The 18,169-nt window shown below is 41.0% G+C and overlaps 1 protein-coding gene across 1 annotated transcript in view; it reads left to right on the plus strand.

Annotated features, from left to right (window-relative positions):
• The first annotated feature begins 1,114 nt into the window (after positions 1–1,114).
• The window catches only part of LOC117526270 (slit homolog 1 protein-like), a 138,832-nt gene continuing 121,777 nt past the window's right edge, over positions 1,115–18,169 (plus strand). The window contains 1 exon segment of the mRNA XM_034188325.1: positions 1,115–1,261. The gene's annotated coding sequence lies outside the window, so the exon portion shown is untranslated.

An 18,169-nucleotide genomic window follows, 5' to 3' on the forward strand; every position in this document is an offset into this window, starting at 1 on the left:
CATCTCGTTCCTCCCTTTGTTGCAGATTGTCACTGAATGAGTCACTCAATCCAGCAGCACAAAGGAGGGAGCCGGGCTCCACCTGTGGCCTATTTGTTTTTCCCTCACTTCTGAGGAGCGCCTGGTTAAATTAACCCGTCACACCGAGTCTGCAGGGACGAAACCAGGCGAAGTGCAATACTGACTGGTGTATGGTAATAAATAACAATGTGTGTCCACTGGCTCTTCCACTTAATTCTGGTTTCCAAAGAAAATGCAAATTTGTCAGTTCATGTCACACTTTTTGCTTCTTCTCTTGTTGTGCAGCTGCACCTGCTACTGAGACTTGTGTGAAACGGTGAGGAAAAGTTTCAAAGGTTTGAACTTTCGCCACATCCCCGATGGTTCAGATGTTTTCCTCCTCAGTAATGAGGTGATCACAGAAGCATTTCTGTGGATATTTTTTTTTTTAAAGAGGAATAACTCAGACAGTTTCCATTTGAATTCCAAAGCTTTGCCAGTGAATTTGTAACAGACTTCTGCATAAGCTTCTGTGGCAGCTCGTGCATTCTGGTTATGCCAGTGTCACAAGAATTCAATCCTACAGCCATGATTCTGCAGCCTGATGAGCTGTTGGCACTGGGCTGATTCCGCTGTATATTAGTACAACGCTGGTGAAAGTGGGAAGGGGGGACAAGAACACAATTTTTCGGTTGCACATTTTTACTGGTTTCTCCCGCACAAACTCATTTCTCCTTTGCTGTCCTGAAATTTCCCTCTGGAGCATTCCTGCTCAGATGCTTTAGTGTGATCACGATTTCCTCTTGTTTCCTCTCTCTCAATCCTGTCCATGCATCCTCAGGCTTATTTTCTTCCCCCGAGAGAGAGACTACTGTCATTGGAGGGCGGCAGCTTCTGCAATCACTGAATAGATATGAGTTCACACAGGGTGCTGCTGCGTGTGTGTGTGTGTGTGTGTGTGTGTGTGTGTGTGTGTGTGTGTGTGGGTGTGTGTGTGTGTGTGTGTGTGTGTGTGTGTGTGTGGGCGGAGCCTGTGAGCTGCTATTTGTAAAAGCTTTTGATGGATGATTGCTGTGTGAGAGGGAGTCCCCCCTCCCACCCTGGTTTTTGTAGCAGCTCACTGTTCAGTGCACAATGACTCAATGAAAAGTGGAGGGGAGAGGCGAGCGCACTGTACGTCTGCACGAGAAGCAGAGGAGAGAAAGGGGCACTACAACAGGGGACAAGAAGAAGAAGAAGGGGATACACTTAGCTTTTTTTCGTCCTCTGGTGTGAAGGGCCACTTCAGGATCAGTGGCAGCCCTGAGTGTCATTTTTGGCCACTTTTCCAGTAGGTGGTGTTGGCTGTCATTCCAGGTAGAAGAGAGGGAGGGAAAAGGAGCTGCGGGGTTGGAATCTGCAGTGTCAGGGAGAGAGTGTCTGCTGGGTCAAGATGGAATGGAGCCGGGTCAGCAGGCTGCGGGATGCTGGCAACGGTCCCTGGTTGCGCGCTCCAGGCTGGTCTGCGTGGGATGCTGATGTGGGCCGTCCTGCTGTTGGTGGCCGGAGGTGGATGCCTGCCCCTTTCCGTGCAGCTGCCTGGGGACTACAGTAGACTGTCACGGCCTGGGCATCCACACCGTACCCAAAAACATCCCCAGAGGCACAGAGAGGCTGTGAGTACGATAACACCGTGTGTATTTCTACACTCAACAAACTGCAACCTGAGGTCCATGTTAGGTTAGTTAAATAATTACACCAAACATGCACACATTTCTACTTGGCTGTATAAACTGCCAAGACAGCAATGCTTATTTATAAAAACACTTTCCTTTAACTCAGAAATGTTCTGAACTCAAAGTAGTCAGGAGCTGTGTTACGTCCACCAAAAACATGACTTAAACTTACTGACGCCATTTCAGGCTGAAACTGATCAAACTATTAAGTGCAATTAGTGTCATTTAAATCTGGGATTTCTTTGAACGTGTACAGTTGAATATGCAACAACACAAAGACCGCTGTGGGAAACGCACTGCATTCCTGAAATGATTTCAAACTGATGCAGACGCTCAAAGTGCTTTTACAAGAAAACCACCTCACATTCATCCATTCACACACCCATGTCTACATGCTTACATGCAAGGTGCTCACCTGCACACTGGCAGCAACTCGGGCATCAAGGGCCTTACTCAAGGGTACCTAAGTGGGTTTCCTGTCTGACAGAGAATCAAACCAAGCACCCTTTTGGTCACACAGCCACCTCTTGAACCTAAATAGTGAAGTTTATCACATAAAAGACATGATGATGAAATGAAGGTGAAATGTGACACATTTTACTTATTTCTATTTTTGTAATTATTAGATATTAATAGCATTCTATTATTATTGTAACACTTTACAATAAGGGTGCAGTCATTGAAATTAGTTAATAATTAACGATTTAAGTGCTGAGTTGTTTAATAATCACTTATTAATGGTGTTAAATGTCTTATTAAACACAGTTTATTCTTAATACTGTGAATGCCATTACTGCATTAATGAATGCACCCTTATTTTAAAGTCCAATATAAATAAATATATGCAGTTATGAGTAGTACAGTCTCCTTTTATAACTTCAAATAAACACATTTTATTTTCTCTCTAAAACTATTAAGATGCGTTGATAAAATGTTAGAAATTATTAAATATAAAAGACTGAACTGGGACATGGCAAAATAATCATTTTAAATTTCTTGAAGGGAATTTTGTGCATATGCTGTATTTACTCTTTAGCATGTGTGCATGTTATATGACATGATATGATTTTATGTCGCAATCCAAAGTAAATATCATACTCACATTCTACATCTGAATTGTAGGAGCTCGATATATATGAATGTAATACATGAGAGAAACCATTAAAGTGTTCATTGTAATGATCTTTTTTCCCCCTCATCCATTTAAGTTGAACCGATGCTGATTTTATGTTGTGTGTTGTTCACTTGTTTAATTTTTGGTAACTGTTTTCACTGAGTCAGAATATTAAACCAACATATTTACTGACAACAATGCTGATCTAGTCTTCAGTAAATATGACACAAATAGGCAATTTGATTGAAGGGTGACCGTTTCACTGTTTTGTCTTGTAACAAAAAATTATATAAGCATGTGCAAGGAGATAAAACAGGGATACGTTTTTAATGATACGCACTTGCACGATGTTTGCGTGCCCTGTTCAGTGTATCTCGTCCTTTCTGTATTCAAATCTTTGCAGGATGTGCAGATTTGATCAATGTGTCTGTGTCCAGCTTGTCCAGTTCATCAGGAATAGTTGTTGAAAGCAATCAGAAAGAGTAAAGGGGGGGATCCCAGTATAATTCTATACTCAAAAAAAAAAAAAAGGAATAAAAAAACCCTAATAAATAAAATGAATAAATAAACAAAATAAGTATATATATATGTATTACTTCCTGTCTCTATTGTTCCGCAGATATCGGTTTAATTATTGAGGAGTGATAGAAATCTGCTTCAGCAGATCAGTTTGTTCATTATTAACAGGAATTAACAGGAATGCTTCAGATACACAGAGATTAACCAGTCAGAAATTGTGCTGAGGTGTTTTCATTAAATGTAAATAATTAAATAAATAAATAGTCTTGGATCTACTGAAGTTGCATTGATCAATCAATCAATCAATTCAATCAATTTTTTTTTATATAGCGCCAAATCACAACAAACAGTTGCCCCAAGGCGCTTTATATTGTAAGGCAAGGCCATACAATAATGATGTAAAACCCCAACGGTCAAAACGACCCCCTGTGAGCAAGCACTTGGCTACAGTGGGAAGGAAAAACTCCCTTTAACAGGAAGAAACCTCCAGCAGAACCAGGCTCAGGGAGGGGCAGTCTTCTGCTGGGACTGGTTGGGGCTGAGGGAGAGAACCAGGAAAAAGATATGCTGTGGAGGGGAGCAGAGATCGATCACTAATGATTAAATGCAGAGTGGTGCATACAGAGCAAAAAGAGAAAGAAACAGTGCATCATGGGAACCCCCCAGCAGTCTACGTCTATAGCAGCAAACTAAGGGATGGTTCAGGGTCACCTGATCCAGCCCTAACTATAAGCTTTAGCAAAAAGGAAAGTTTTAAGCCTAATCTTAAAAGTAGAGAGGGTGTCTGTCTCCCTGATCTGAATTGGGAGCTGGTTCCACAGGAGAGGAGCCTGAAAGCTGAAGGCTCTGCCTCCCATTCTACTCTTACAAACCCTAGGAACTACAAGTAAGCCTGCAGTCTGAGAGCGAAGCGCTCTATTGGGGTGATATGGTACTACGAGGTCCCTAAGATAAGATGGGACCTGATTATTCAAAACCTTTAAGTAAGAAGAAGAATTTTAAATTCTATTCTAGAATTAACAGGAAGCCAATGAAGAGAGGCCAATATGGGTGAGATATGCTCTCTCCTTCTAGTCCCCGTCAGCACTCTAGCTGCAGCATTTGAATTAACTGAAGGCTTTTTAGGGAACTTTTAGGACAACCTGATAATAATGAATTACAATAGTCCAGCTAGAGGAAATAAATGCATGAATAGTTTTCAGCATCACTCTGAGACAAGACCTTTCTGATTTTAGAGATATTGCGTAAATGAAAAAAGCAGTCCTACATTTTGTTTAATATGCGCTTTGAATGACTATCCTGATCAAAAAGACTCCAAGATTTTTCACAGTATTACTAGAGGTCAGGGTAAGCCATCCAGAGTAAGGATCTGGTTAGACACCATGTTTCTAAGATTTGTGGGGCCAAGTACAATAACTTCGTTTTATCTGAGTTTAAAAGCAGGAAATTAGAGGTCATGTCTTTATGTCTGTAAGACAATCCTGCAGTTTAGCTAATTGGTGTGTGTCCTCTGGCTTCATGGATAGATAAAGCTGGGTATCATCTGCGTAACAATGAAAATTTAAGCAATACCGTCTAATAATACTGCCTAAGGGAAGCTATATAAAGTGAATAAAATTGGTCCTAGCACAGAACTTGTGGAACTCCATAATTAACTTAGTCTGTGAAGATATTCCCCATTTACATGACAAATTGTAATCTATTAGACAAAATGATTCAAACCACGCAGCGCAGTGCTTTAATACCTATGGCATGCTCTAATCTCTGTAATAAATTTTATGGTCAACAGTATCAAAAGCAGCACTTTTATACACATCACACCAGTAGAGGTGTATAAAATAAGGAATGTCTTGTTTACCATGGAAACTGTGTGATGCTGTCATGCACGTTTTTTTTTTCGTCATGTATGTGCGTTTATTTCAGCTTGTGAAGTGGCCGTATGTGAATAATTGATGATGTTCAGAGTTTCAGATACATTATCTTTCCTTCTATTAGTGTGGCGGATGTCCCCCCAAGGCAAATGGCGGCATGATCAGGGTCGGAGGTCTGAGGATCCTGGTCAAATGGCCTGGAAAAAGATTAACCCACTGTCCCAGTCATGTTTAAATCTCAGAGATGGTCCGACCTCTACGGAGCAGCAAAGGCTTGTGTGATTAGTAGAATTCTTAGTATGGAGTGAGTGTAATTTATGCCTTGAAAGTTTTTGGGACTTGATGTAAGCATTTAGGTAAGGGTGTGTTACTTGTCCTGAGCACAAAGCAGTGCACAGGACAAGTCACCAAAAGATGCAGTTGTCATTTCATGCTCAGTGCTAAACACTTTAAATCACAAGGTGCTCATGTAAAAACGGTGGTCTTGTCAGTATGTTTGTTTGACATAAGTATCTGTACACAAATGCATGACCTGTAGTCTCTGCTGATTGATAATTGATTGTAGCAGGTTGGGCTCTATGTGGTTTGAATTTCCCAACTTGATCGGGGCTCTGGAAAATTATTCTAATTTTTGACTTCAAAATTGTCATTCTGAGAGTACAGTACATGGTGATAATTTGAGGAAGATGGTGTTGCTTTTAAATATACCCACAATCACTAATCTGTCATACTTTTTTAATTGAAAAAAAAAATTCATATCTTCATGAGCAAAAGATTTGTTTTTCAACTCACCAGTGGGTGAAGAACGTGAAAACATCTTGCAACTCTGAAGGAGACACCACCACATAAAAGCCTCACGGGGGCCCTGTTACTAAATTTTCCTGGTTCTTATCAATTCCCAAATTGGACAGGTGAGGGCAAATAATTTTTAGATAATAAATGTCTTTATTCCTTAATGGAATATCTGCATACTCACAAATTAAAATGTTTGCCGTTTACTGGCGTTTAATAACAGCATCCAATAAAATGTGATCTCTATACATGCATAAAGGTGCTAGACATAATTTAGTGCTGCTAGTTGTTACACCAATCTCTCAGACCAAAATACCAACTTCCATTTTGCAGCTTGAAGGACTGCACGTCAGCTAAACGCCAGCTCTCAGGTGATTGTAGTCTCACTGTGTTGTTGCTCAGAGGCCTTTTTTAGCCTCGGAATGGGGATTCTAGGGGGAGGAATGTCTGGAAAGTCACTGGTTTCCACAATGTTGAATGTACAGTGTTACTGTCACTCATTACTACAGAAATTTCACAGGACAAGACTCTCATGCGCTAAACATACACACGTGAGCAATCTGGCCATTGTAAAGAGGAACAGAAAAGCTCTGTTTACAACACACAGAAAGGGAGTGTTGCTGTATTCTCTGCATAGAACACTATTATGCCACTGCATTTTGCTGTAGAAAGTAGTTGTTGGCTGCTATATTAATGTTTAATATGCCATTTTACACCTTTTAAAAAACTAATAATTCTGAAGCTGAATCTACAGTACTTAATTAACTGCAGTTTTTCAGACAATATCTTAGTGTTCTGCTGTCAAACGGATACATGATTTTGTTTTGCTTACTTGTCAAGAAGGACGTCATGTTGGGTTCAGTCATGGGCGGCGGTTGCGAGTGGGTGTATGTATGATATCTATGTTTTTGTGGGTGACTTATGGAGCTGTACACCCCCCACTCACAGCTGCTCTAGACTGTAGACAGAACCTTCTGTTTTGTGTGTTAGTGACATGGTGCTTTGTGTTGTTCAGGCTCCAGTCTATTTGCGGGAATATGCCAGACTGCACTTTACTGGGACCAAGAGTCTGGAGACAAAGGTCAGTGTGCTGAATTCACCTCATTTTGCTAAAATGGCTTGATTGTTTCTGAAACTTCCATGTGGGCTCCCACCTGCATGGAGTCTGTAGAGGGTCTGGTGCGCTGTTCTGTTCAGTGGACAGGGGCAAATTTCCACATGGACTGACATATGGTTATGGCAATTAACTCTGGGAATGTGGAACATTACCTCTGTGGTGGGGAATGAGCCCGAGTTTATGCGGGAGGTTGGACGATACCAGCTAGAAATAGTTGGGCTCACCTCCACGCACAGCATGGGCTCTGGAACCATACTCCTGGAGATGTTCTGGACTCTCTGTTATTCTGGAGTTGTCCAGGGTGAGAGGCACTGGATGTGTGTGGGGATACTCGCATGTCCCTGGCTGAGTGCCGTTATTTTGGAATTTTCTCTGGGGTAGGAGAGGGTTGCCTCTATGCGACACAAAATCGCAGAGAGGAATTTGACTTTTTGCATATGCACTGAACAGCCGTTCAGACTATCTAGCCTTCCTGGAGACTCTGAGTGGGATCCTGGAAAAGGTTCCTGCTGGAGACTCCTTCGTTCTACTGGGGGACTTTAGTGCTCATGTGGGCAACAATGGAGGAACCTGGAGGGGAGTGATTGGGAGGAGCGGCCCCCTTGATCTGAATCCAAGTGGTGTTTTGTTGTTGGACGTTTGTGCTAGTCATGGATTGTCCATAACAAATTTTAACCTTTATTCAACCAGGTTAGTCCCGTTGACATTGAGAGCTCTTTTTAAAGGGAGACCTGGACAATTGTTCAAGCACAAGGGTACACGTGGTACCAGAACACCCTAGGTCAAAGGTCGATGACTGATTTTGTAAGCATGTCATCAGACCTGCGACTGTGTGTCTTTGACACTCAGGTGAAGAGAGGGGCGGGGGCTGTCAACTGATCACCACCTGCTGATGAGTAGGATTGGATGGTGGGATAAGCGACCTGGAAGACCTAAACATGTTGTGAGGGTTTTCTGGGAACGTTTCGTGGAAGAGCCTGCCCGGATCACTTTCAACTCCCAACTCCTTCCAGGGAGACATGGAGACAGAGTGGTCCACGCTCAAGGCCCCATTGCTGAGGTGGCTGCTTTGAGCTGTGGCCAGAAGGTGGCCGGTGCTTGTTGTGGCGGCAACCCAAGAACCTGCTGGTGGACTTCAGTGGTAAGGGAAGCCATCAGGCTGAAGAAGTGGACGAGATTCGTCCTGAGTTGCTGAAGTCTCTGGATGTTGTTGGGCTTTCATGGCCAAAACGCTTATTCAACATTGCATGGAAGTTGGGGACAGTACCCCTCTGGATTGGCAAACTGAGGTGATGGTCCTCATCTTTTAAATAGGGGGCGGAGAGTGTGTTCTGATTATAGAGGAATCGTACTTCTCAGCCTCCCTGGGAAAGTCTATGCCAGGGTACTAGAGAGGAGACTTAGACCGTTAGTCGAACCTCATATTCAGGAGGACCAATGCGGGTTTCGTCTTGGTTGTTAACGGTGGACCAGTTCTTTACCCTCACAAGGATATTGGAGGGGTCTTGGGAGTATGACCAACCAGTCCACATGTGTTTTGCGGACTTGGAAAAGGCGTATGACCGGATCCCTCTGTGTATCCTGCAGGGGTGCTGTAGCAGTATGGGGTACCGGATTTGCTGCAACATGCGATCCGGTCTCTATATAACCAAAGTAGGAGCTGTGTCTGCATTCTCAGCATTACATCAGACCTGTTTGCGTTGGACTCCACCAGGGCTGCCCCTTGCCACCAATCCTATTTACGATGTTCATGGACAGGATTTCAGGGTGCAGTCAGAGACTAGATGGTGTCCAGTTTGGTGACCTCACAGTTGCATCTTTGCTTTTTGCAGATGATGTGGTTCTGTTTGCTTCATCAGGCAGTGACCTCCGATACGCACTGAGCACGCTTGAGGCAGAGTGTGAAGCAACTAGAGAATTAGACCATGATCCTCTGTTGGAAAACGGTGGATTGTCCCCTCTGGCCTAGGGGAAAGTTACTGCCCCAAGTGGAGGAGTTGAAGTATCTCAGGGTCTGGTCACGAGTGGGGGTAAATTGGAGTGGGAAATCGATAGACGGATTGGGGCGGCATCTGATATTTTACGGACACTGTACTGGACTGTCATGGTGAAGAAGGAGCTGAGCCAGAAGGCAAGGCTCTCAATTTACCAATCAGCTTGCTTTCCAATTTTCACCTGTGGTCCTGAGCTTTGGGTAATGACTGAAACAATAAGATCCAGGATACAAGCTGCAGAAATGAGATTCCTCCGTCAGGTATCAGAACTTGGCAGAGCATAGGTGTGGGGGGAGCTGCTTGCAGTGCTGCCACCGTGGTCCAGACTTGGCTAAGTGGCTGAAAATAAATGCGTGTTGCTGAAAGCTGAAATGAATGTGTTGAGGCAAAGAAGTCAGCAGAGACAACTTTATTGTGCAGAATGTTTAAGTTATTTGAGGACTTGTTTCAGTCTCAGTACATAGTGAGTGTAATTTTTCCAGGATGATCTGGAGCTGCTGGTGGTAAATAGTTCTCCGACTAAGCGGATTGCATTGCCGCTAAAGAGGACTGCTGTATTGGGCCCTGGATTTCCGGAGCAGTACCATCACCTTCTCAACAGTACACCGAGGAAGCCCTAAAGGAGCTCTTCAGGCACGTCCACCACAACATGCCCGACTCTGCCAAGAAGAAGAAACTGATCCGACAGGTTCGCTTCAGCTCTTGTGCCATGTTGACTTGCTACTTGACCTAAAAAGATAAATACTGTGTTGTGGTTCAAAGACTGTGTCCTGAGTGTTTGAACATTTTGATTTTTCTTCACACTTGTAGTTAGTAAGCAGGTGCCCTCAGGAACCCCGCCTGAAAACTACCTTGAGAAATCTCCAGTCCCCAGCAAGAAACACACCACGTTCACGCTCTTTTGGTGGGCTTCATTAAGGTACGAATTTCCAAAATGTAATTCTGTGAAAATCACATTGGGAATAAGAGGAGAAATGTGGGAAATTAGTCTGGTATAGTTTGTCTTGATGGTTACATTGGAGAGGAGGGGACCACCACTGGCAAATTCCTCTGTTCTTTGAAGTTCCACCTTTTTGTGGAATAGAAGACTTTTCATTCCACTAACTTTTCTGCTCACATTGCCAGTAATCAGACGCCAGTCATTCATGTGATATTTCAATTGTGAGCTTGATTACTTCAGTTGTACCGGCCCGATTGTGACTGTATATTTGGTAAAAATCTCGTGAGTGTAATAACTTATTTTTAAAACGCTCCAGTTGTCACCAAAGTTGGTGTATGTGTTAGTCATGGTGACCTGAAATAGCCTCATGATTTTGAGGTCAAAAAGTCAAAGGTAGAAATCACTAAACATATTTGTTAAGTGTGACTTGTCAATGGTAAGGTTCTTGTTCATCCAGGGTTCCGCTGGTTAGGGAGGTGCACTTGTTATTTTGAAATTGCCAACATGTCACTATGTGACATCATACTTTTTGCTGCTCTTCAACTTGTTTATTGATTCTTTGTCTCACACAGATGAAAAGGATTTTACTGTGAAATTTGTCCCCATCCAACAGACATAACCCTTACTTTCATGACCCAAGCTTCTCTTTTTATTTATTTATTTATTTATTTTTATCTTCATTGTTTGAAACAGCGCAAAGCACGTGGTGAACAGCTGTCTGTAGAGAGACGGGTCCAGACACATCTCTCCAGACGCCGTTATCACAGCAGCAGGACACATGGGAAAGAGAACGTCATCATGCAGCAGGTGACCTTATTTATTTGTTATTCTTGGTGTCTGCGGCGTGTAGCTGGTAGTTTCACGTGGCTTTTGCAGAAGTGACCGACTCAAGCAGAAAAGAAGACTTGCAAGATGTTTAAAGAATTCTGAACACCAAATATATATGTGTTTTCTGTTTTTATTTTGTTACTGTTCAACTGCATCAAAATAACTGGAACGTTAAGCTCGAGGTACTTCGGATCAGGTGTTTCTTTGCTCTTCCTGTTGCTTTCTCACTCATTTTGAGCTCCGCTGTATAACCCTCAGAGTGTGTGTGTGTGTGTGTGTGTGTGTGTGTGTGTGTGTGTGTGTGTGTGTGTGTGTGTGTGTGTGGATTTGTGTGCTTAATCACAAACTAGAGACATCAACTAAAAAAAAAAAAAAATAAAAATCAAATGTCATTGTAGCACTGCTGGCTAAATTTAGTAGATAAATTAAAATAGGCTTTGAAAATTATTCTAATTTGTTTTGTATGTTCAGCCTTTGTTTTGGTAACTTTAAAGCCAAGGTGCACCAGACAAAAAAAAAAAAAAATGTAGCTGCAGTGCTAATAGGTCAATTAAATGCTGATCCATCAACTAGTCAGCTGCATTTTTTTCTTCTCCTTTCTTCTCCCAGTTTTATGTTGTTTTGCCTCACTGTTTCTTAAGATGATGGAAGCAAGACTTCAACACTATGATGCAATGATGAAATATTCTTAATGAACTTTTTTGCTTTTGCTCCTTTTCCCACCAATAAGATAACTGAAGCTTTGTGTGTTTGTACATATGTGCAGTGTCAACAGTCCATTAAATGGACCAGTTTTGGGGAAGGACCGGCCTGGTTGTAAAAAACACAGACTGGAATTTCAATCAAAACAAGCCTTTGAAGGTCTCCAAGGTAACGTGAGATTTGACAGTGGATTACTGAAGAGCTGGTGTTGAATTGTTACACTACTTGTTGTTGTTGTTTTTTAAAGGTACGTCTGACATTAATGGCACATTAATCAAACTTCTCTCCAACTTTGAATGCTGTGTCTCCGATTTTTTTTTTTTTTTTACCTTTTTCATAAACATGTAAAAAAGAATCAGAGATGTCTGAACTGTAGTTATACTTCCTAACTGTTACACTACAAGAATTCAGCGACAATGACTTCAGTGCAGTTACCATAGCTACTCTTTGGAAAAAATGTTTTTAATTTAGTGTCAAGTTAAGCAAATGTATATTCAGAGCTTCACTTTTTCCACATGTTATTCCAAAATCTATGAACTTAATTTTTTTCCCCTCAAAATTTTACACTGAATGAAAAGTTGGTTTTTGTTGTTGTTGTTTGTTTTTGAGATTTTAGCAAATTTTACACACACATATATAAATGCAAAACAAAAATCACGTGTACATTAGTATTCACAGCCTTTGCCATGAAGCACAAAATTGAGCTCAGGTGCCTCCTGTTTCCACTGATCATCCTTGAGATGCTTCTACAACTTAATTGGAGTCCACCTGTGGGTAAATTCATTTGATTGAACATGATTTGGAAAGACACACACCTGTCCACATATAAGGTCCCACAGATGGCAGTCGGAGCACAAACCAAGCATGAAGTCAAAGGAATTGTCTGTAGACCTCTGAGACTGGATTGTCCTCAAGGCACAAATCTGGGGAAGGGGACAGAAACATTTCTGCTGCTTTCAGGTCCCAATATGCACAGTGGCCTCCATCATCTGTAATGGAAGAAGTTGGATCCACCAGACTCTTCCTAGAGATGGCCGCCCGTCAAAACTGAGCGATCGGGGGGAAAGGGCCTTAGTCAGGGAGGTGACCAAGAAACCCGATGGTCACTCTTTCAGAGCTCCAGCATTCCTCTGTGGAGAGAGAAGAACCTTCAAGAAGAACAACCATCTCTGCAGCAATCCACCAATCAGACATGTTGGTAGAGTGGCCAGATGGAAGCCACTCCTTAGAAAAAGGCCATGGCAGCCCACCTGGAGTTTGACAAAAGGGCACCTGAAGGACTCTCAGACCATGAGAAACAAAAATCTCTGGTCTGAATAAGACAAAGACTGAACTCTTGGTGTCATGTTTGGAGGAAACCAGGCAGCATCACTACAGTGAAGCATGGTGGTGGCAGCATCATGCTGTGGGGATGTTTTTCAGCAGTAGGAACTGGGAGAACTAGTCAGGATTGAGGGAAAGATGAATGCAGCAATGTACAGAGACATCCTGCATGAAAAACCTGCTCCGAGTGCTCTTGACCTCAGACTGGGGCGACGTTTCATCTTTCAGCAGGACAGTGACCTTAACACACAGCCAAGATATCAAAGGAGGGCTTCAGGACAACTCTGTGAATGTCCTTGAGTGCCTGCCAGAGCCCAGACCTGAATCTGATCGAACATCTCTGGAGAGATCTGAAAATGGCTGTGCACTGACGCTCACACATCCAACCTGATGGAGCTTGAGAGGTGCTGCAAAGAGGAATGGACCAAAACTGCCCAAAGATAGGTGCACCAAGCTTGTGCATCATATTCAAGAAGACTTGAGGCTGTAATTGCTGCCAAAGGTGCATCAACAAAGTATTGAGCAAAGGGTGTGAATACTTACATGTGATTTCTTAGTTTTTTGTTGTTTTTTTTTAAGAAATTTGCAAAAAAAAAACAGTTCATAATGTCATTATGGGGTGTTGAGTAAAATTCTGAGGGGAAAAAAATTAATTCCATTTTGGAATAAGGCTGTAACATAAAATGTGGAAAAAGTGAAGTACAGTGAACACTTTCTGGATTCACTGTACTTAGTATTACACGGTCAGATATCAACATCAGCCGACTCAAGGATATTATAGGATGCTTTCATTATTTACATGAACACATTGTCAAAAAACTGTTTTCTGTCCTAACTGGGGGGAAAAAAAACATTTTTTTTTTTTCTATTTGCTTTTCAGAAGGACTTGTCCTCTGTACCCAGATGCCTTTCTCTCCTACTCAGGAGATCTCTGTATAGAACTCGACTCCACCACGTCTTGGACAGGCTTCGGGCAGTATTATTAATATACTTTTTCTCGTATGTATGATCATCGTGTTTTCACCATATTCTGTTTAAGTGTTAGGATTGTAGCAGCTTTTGCCTGAGTCACGACGTCCAAACCAAAGTGAAGATCTCCGATTTCAGCTTTTATTTAGCTACTTAATAAAAGCTTTCACTAAATTAGGAGCATCTAATTTGGATGAAATTTGTATCATTCAAAACACACTTTAATCAGTATGTGATATTTTGATGATGCTTAAAAACACAGTAAATGCTGCTGTTTATTTTTTTTAATCTTTTAATTCCTACCTCTTTCAGTCATTTAACACATTTGAATTTCTTTGTTTTAACTTGACAGAATCTAGTTTTACCACATCTTTGAACAACAGAAAACTAGTTGCTGGTGAACACAATTACAGACTTTATCAAAAAATAAATAACTAATACATGTTAAAAAATTAAAATCAACAGTAAACTGCAATAATGTAGAATTATGACTGTGTTGCTGACTGAACAGTCCCCACTGCCTTCACTGCATGCGTCATTTCAGACCACAGCAGCACGTCTGAGTCTGACCTCTCTACACCCAAAGGGAATAATCTGGGTATTAACCATCACATCACACAGTAAAACCTCTTAAATCAGTCTGAAGTCAGTTTAAGCAGAAACTAGGCCGTTTTAAGCAGAAACAAGCAATAATTGGTGAGTCGCTACTGAAATGACAGAGGCGCAGCAGCATGTCAGTCATCGTGCTGCTGTTGCGCTCTGATTGTCCTGCGTCTTTTATTATGAAATAATGCTGAATTTATGTGGAATTGATTCTTGTACAAAAGGCTTCAGATACTTATTGCTGAGATACATGATGACTGGAGTGCAGTTCGAACCAGAAATGAGGTGATAATTATGAATTGATGTTGATGCTCAGAAATGATGGGTGGACCGATTAGTTATTTTTATATATAGTATAACCAGCATTTTGAAAAGAGTCATTAACCATTTAAAATTTTACTTGATGCACATAGATGCCCATATATTTTTTTTATTTTTTTTATTTTTTTTTTCCTCCAGGATTATGTGGGTTTTTTGTTTTTTTTGAGAGTTGTAAAATTTACTTTCAGTTTGTCTGATTTTTGAAGTCTATTTCATCTTCATCCTCTCGTCAGTTGTATGTCGTAGTAATGATTTCTGTCACAATGAATTGACTTTTTAAAACTAACAAAACATCTTCTCCTGGAAAATCAGGGATTACTGACGACCCACCCATCTGCATTATTTGATCATCTGGAAGGATTATTATGCCTGTATTCAGGCTTCCTGTTTGGGCAGGACTTGTTAATTGATATCTGGTTTAGAAATGGTTGAGAGGAGGATTTTTGCTCTGGTTTGACTTGACTGACTCTGGCCTGTTTCTATTTAACACTTAAAAGGGTTTAATGATCTACTGTATCAGAATCTAATGACCACTACTCGCTGATCTGGTAGCTTTACAGCATAGAATACATGGTTGTACACTACGATTTACTTTGTTTAAAAAAAACTGGGAAGCGCAACCCCCCCCCCCCCCCCCCCCCCCCGGTACGACGTTACAACTCTTGAATTACTGGAAAGATTTAATTTAAAGGAAGAAACATTTTAAATGACCCTTTTATATATTGATTATAAATTTGATACTTTCCAAAAAACAGTCTTGGGAGTTAAATTTTTATTTTTCTTCAAACAGGTGATGGCAGATGAATTAGTTACACTATAATGCGATGGTTGAGGTTGTTCACTTTGCTGAGGGTTTAACTGAAAGTCAGAAGAGTGAGTTTGAGGCACTGATCCGTTTGTCCAGCTTCACTTACTGTTTGGACAGATTGATACTTGCTGAAATGTAAGTAGTGAGCGACCGACATGCTGATGACAGTTCACTACGTTCAGACTGAGAACAAAAGTTTGTGCTTTCCCCTGGAGGTCAGAGGTCAGCTCCTCGTCCACGTGTCCATCTTACTAAGAGACATCTCAGATGGACACATTTTACTTCAGGTGTTTTGGCTCAGCAGAGCAACACTGCAGAGACCTGTTTGTTCTCAGCCTGCTGTTGGGAATCGGTGGTATTTCTGAGGGTGTTTTGTATGTTGTGATGATGGGATTTTGTTGGCACGTTGGACATTGTCAAGTTCTGGCGGTGGTATACGGTGGTTGACATCAGAAGATCTTCATTATTTTTATTTTTATCATGTAATGAATCTACTGTCATCTCAAAGGTGAAATATTTTGGAACAAGATGAATTCCTGTTTTCCTTTTTCTTATATTTCCTTTGACAGCTTTTTTTTTTTGACAGTAACTAGTTCGTCTTTATGTACTTATATTTATTTTTGTTAATTTGGTAAGTACAGTTGACACTAAGAGCCAGCATGAAGAATTCATGTTAAAATGGTCTCCTGTGAAGGTGTGTGTGTGTAAGCTTGAGGAGTGAAAGCATGAATGTTTGAAATTTAAGTGGAGTGTGTTTGTCTCGTCACTTAAAGGGACGATCTGTTACGTTTTGTACACTACAAACGTTTGTTCCACAGTGAAACTGAAAATATGAATTTTGTGTGTTTGTTTACCAGATAACATTTTTTCCCTTTGTACGGTTTCTAAAAGCATTGCTAAGTTACTTCTAATGGGCTGTTGTGTCACATTTGTTTACATTTGTATTTGTGGAGTTGACACTTTAAGCAACAGTTTCCATCCGTCTGATGTGAAGTACATCTGAAGTGAAACTCATGTTTGTCCTCAGATTCTGGTTTATCAGCCTTGCACGTTTTTATTCTTGTGAAGCTATTGTGCTTTTTTTTTTTTTTTTTTCTCTTGAAAGACTCCAATGTGTTAATGTGTGTTTTGTCTGTATGTGGCCCTGCGACAGACTGGCATCCTGTCCAGGGTGAGCCCCGCCTCACGCCCTGTTTCTGCTGTGATAGGCTCCAGCCCCCCGTGACCCTTAATTGGAGTAAGCGGGTGAAGATGAGTGAGTGAATGTGACAGTGTGTTTCTCTGTAAATTGACATTGTGTGAGTCTTGTGGGCATTTTAAATGTTACTACATTTCTCCTTCACACTAAAATGGTTCACAGCACCTGATGGAGAGGTGTGGGTGTTTTTTTTTTTTTTTTTTTTTGTGGGGGGTACATGTTCAAGTGTAATTTATACACATACTTTTTTCCCATTTTAATGATGGACACACCTGTTACCATTGTACTGTCTGCTATAAACTGGTCATTTTATTATTTGTGTTTTAGTGTATAATATGCCCCAAATTTGTAAATGCCATTGAACACTGTGCTTTAGACTAAAACTCTTATTTCATACTGAATTCATTTTAATATGAACTTGTTTGGATTCACCCCGGGTTACCACATGATACACAATCTGTGTGTGATGACGTCATTAAAGTGCAACTGCTTATGGCATCAGAGTGCACTATATCTTCATTATTTTTTTAATCAAACAAGGTTGCATTTTTAAAACTTATTTACAGTTTTTTGGTTACTTGCATTAATAATCCATTAGAGTTCTTTTTAAATTGATGAATTTCATCGTTTGAACATTCATTTTTGGAAAAAATGAAACGCTGGACAAAACAGTTCCTTTAAAAAAAAAAATCTTTGTTATAATGAATCTGTGACTGCAGCGTCTTTTGAGATGGATTCATAAATTTGGTAGACATCTTGAAAGCACCAGTTGACATCAAACAATGCAGTTTTTTTTCCCTTTTGTGCCCTAGAGGGAGCTATTGTGCAGCATGGACACGAGGTTACAAAAACCAAGCTTTATTACAAAGAGCCAATCATGTAAAAATGCTTTGGTGTTTTGTACAAAAAGACAATAATCTTCATGAGCTCATGAAGCCGGTTGGATGTGCTGCCAAATTCTCTGAAGCAATGTTATAGTCTTATTGTTTTTACAGATGTTATGATGTTGACTGCTTAATAATAGTACATTTATTTGTATAGTTGTTTAAGCAGAAAAAAATTACAAGCTGCTTGGCATAAAACAGCTTGGGACTCCGAGGAGGGCGGTCGCATCTCCACTCCCCCTTATCTCTCTGCTTTTAACCTTCAAGTCCCTACTTCACCAGGCTGTGAATTCCTCAAAAACTATATTGGATTCTGGATCTATTGGACTATTATTGGATTAACCATGGAATTGATCAGCTGGTCTCTGAATGCTATTGACACCATTTTTCTACAAGAAGGTCATGACCAGGGGATCCTGCCTGCCCAGATGGAACGTATCATGCGGGCTATGTCCTCAACTCCTGGAGTTC

Source organism: Thalassophryne amazonica, chromosome 15, assembly GCF_902500255.1.
Source record: "Thalassophryne amazonica chromosome 15, fThaAma1.1, whole genome shotgun sequence".
Classification (NCBI taxonomy): Eukaryota; Metazoa; Chordata; class Actinopteri; order Batrachoidiformes; family Batrachoididae; genus Thalassophryne; species Thalassophryne amazonica.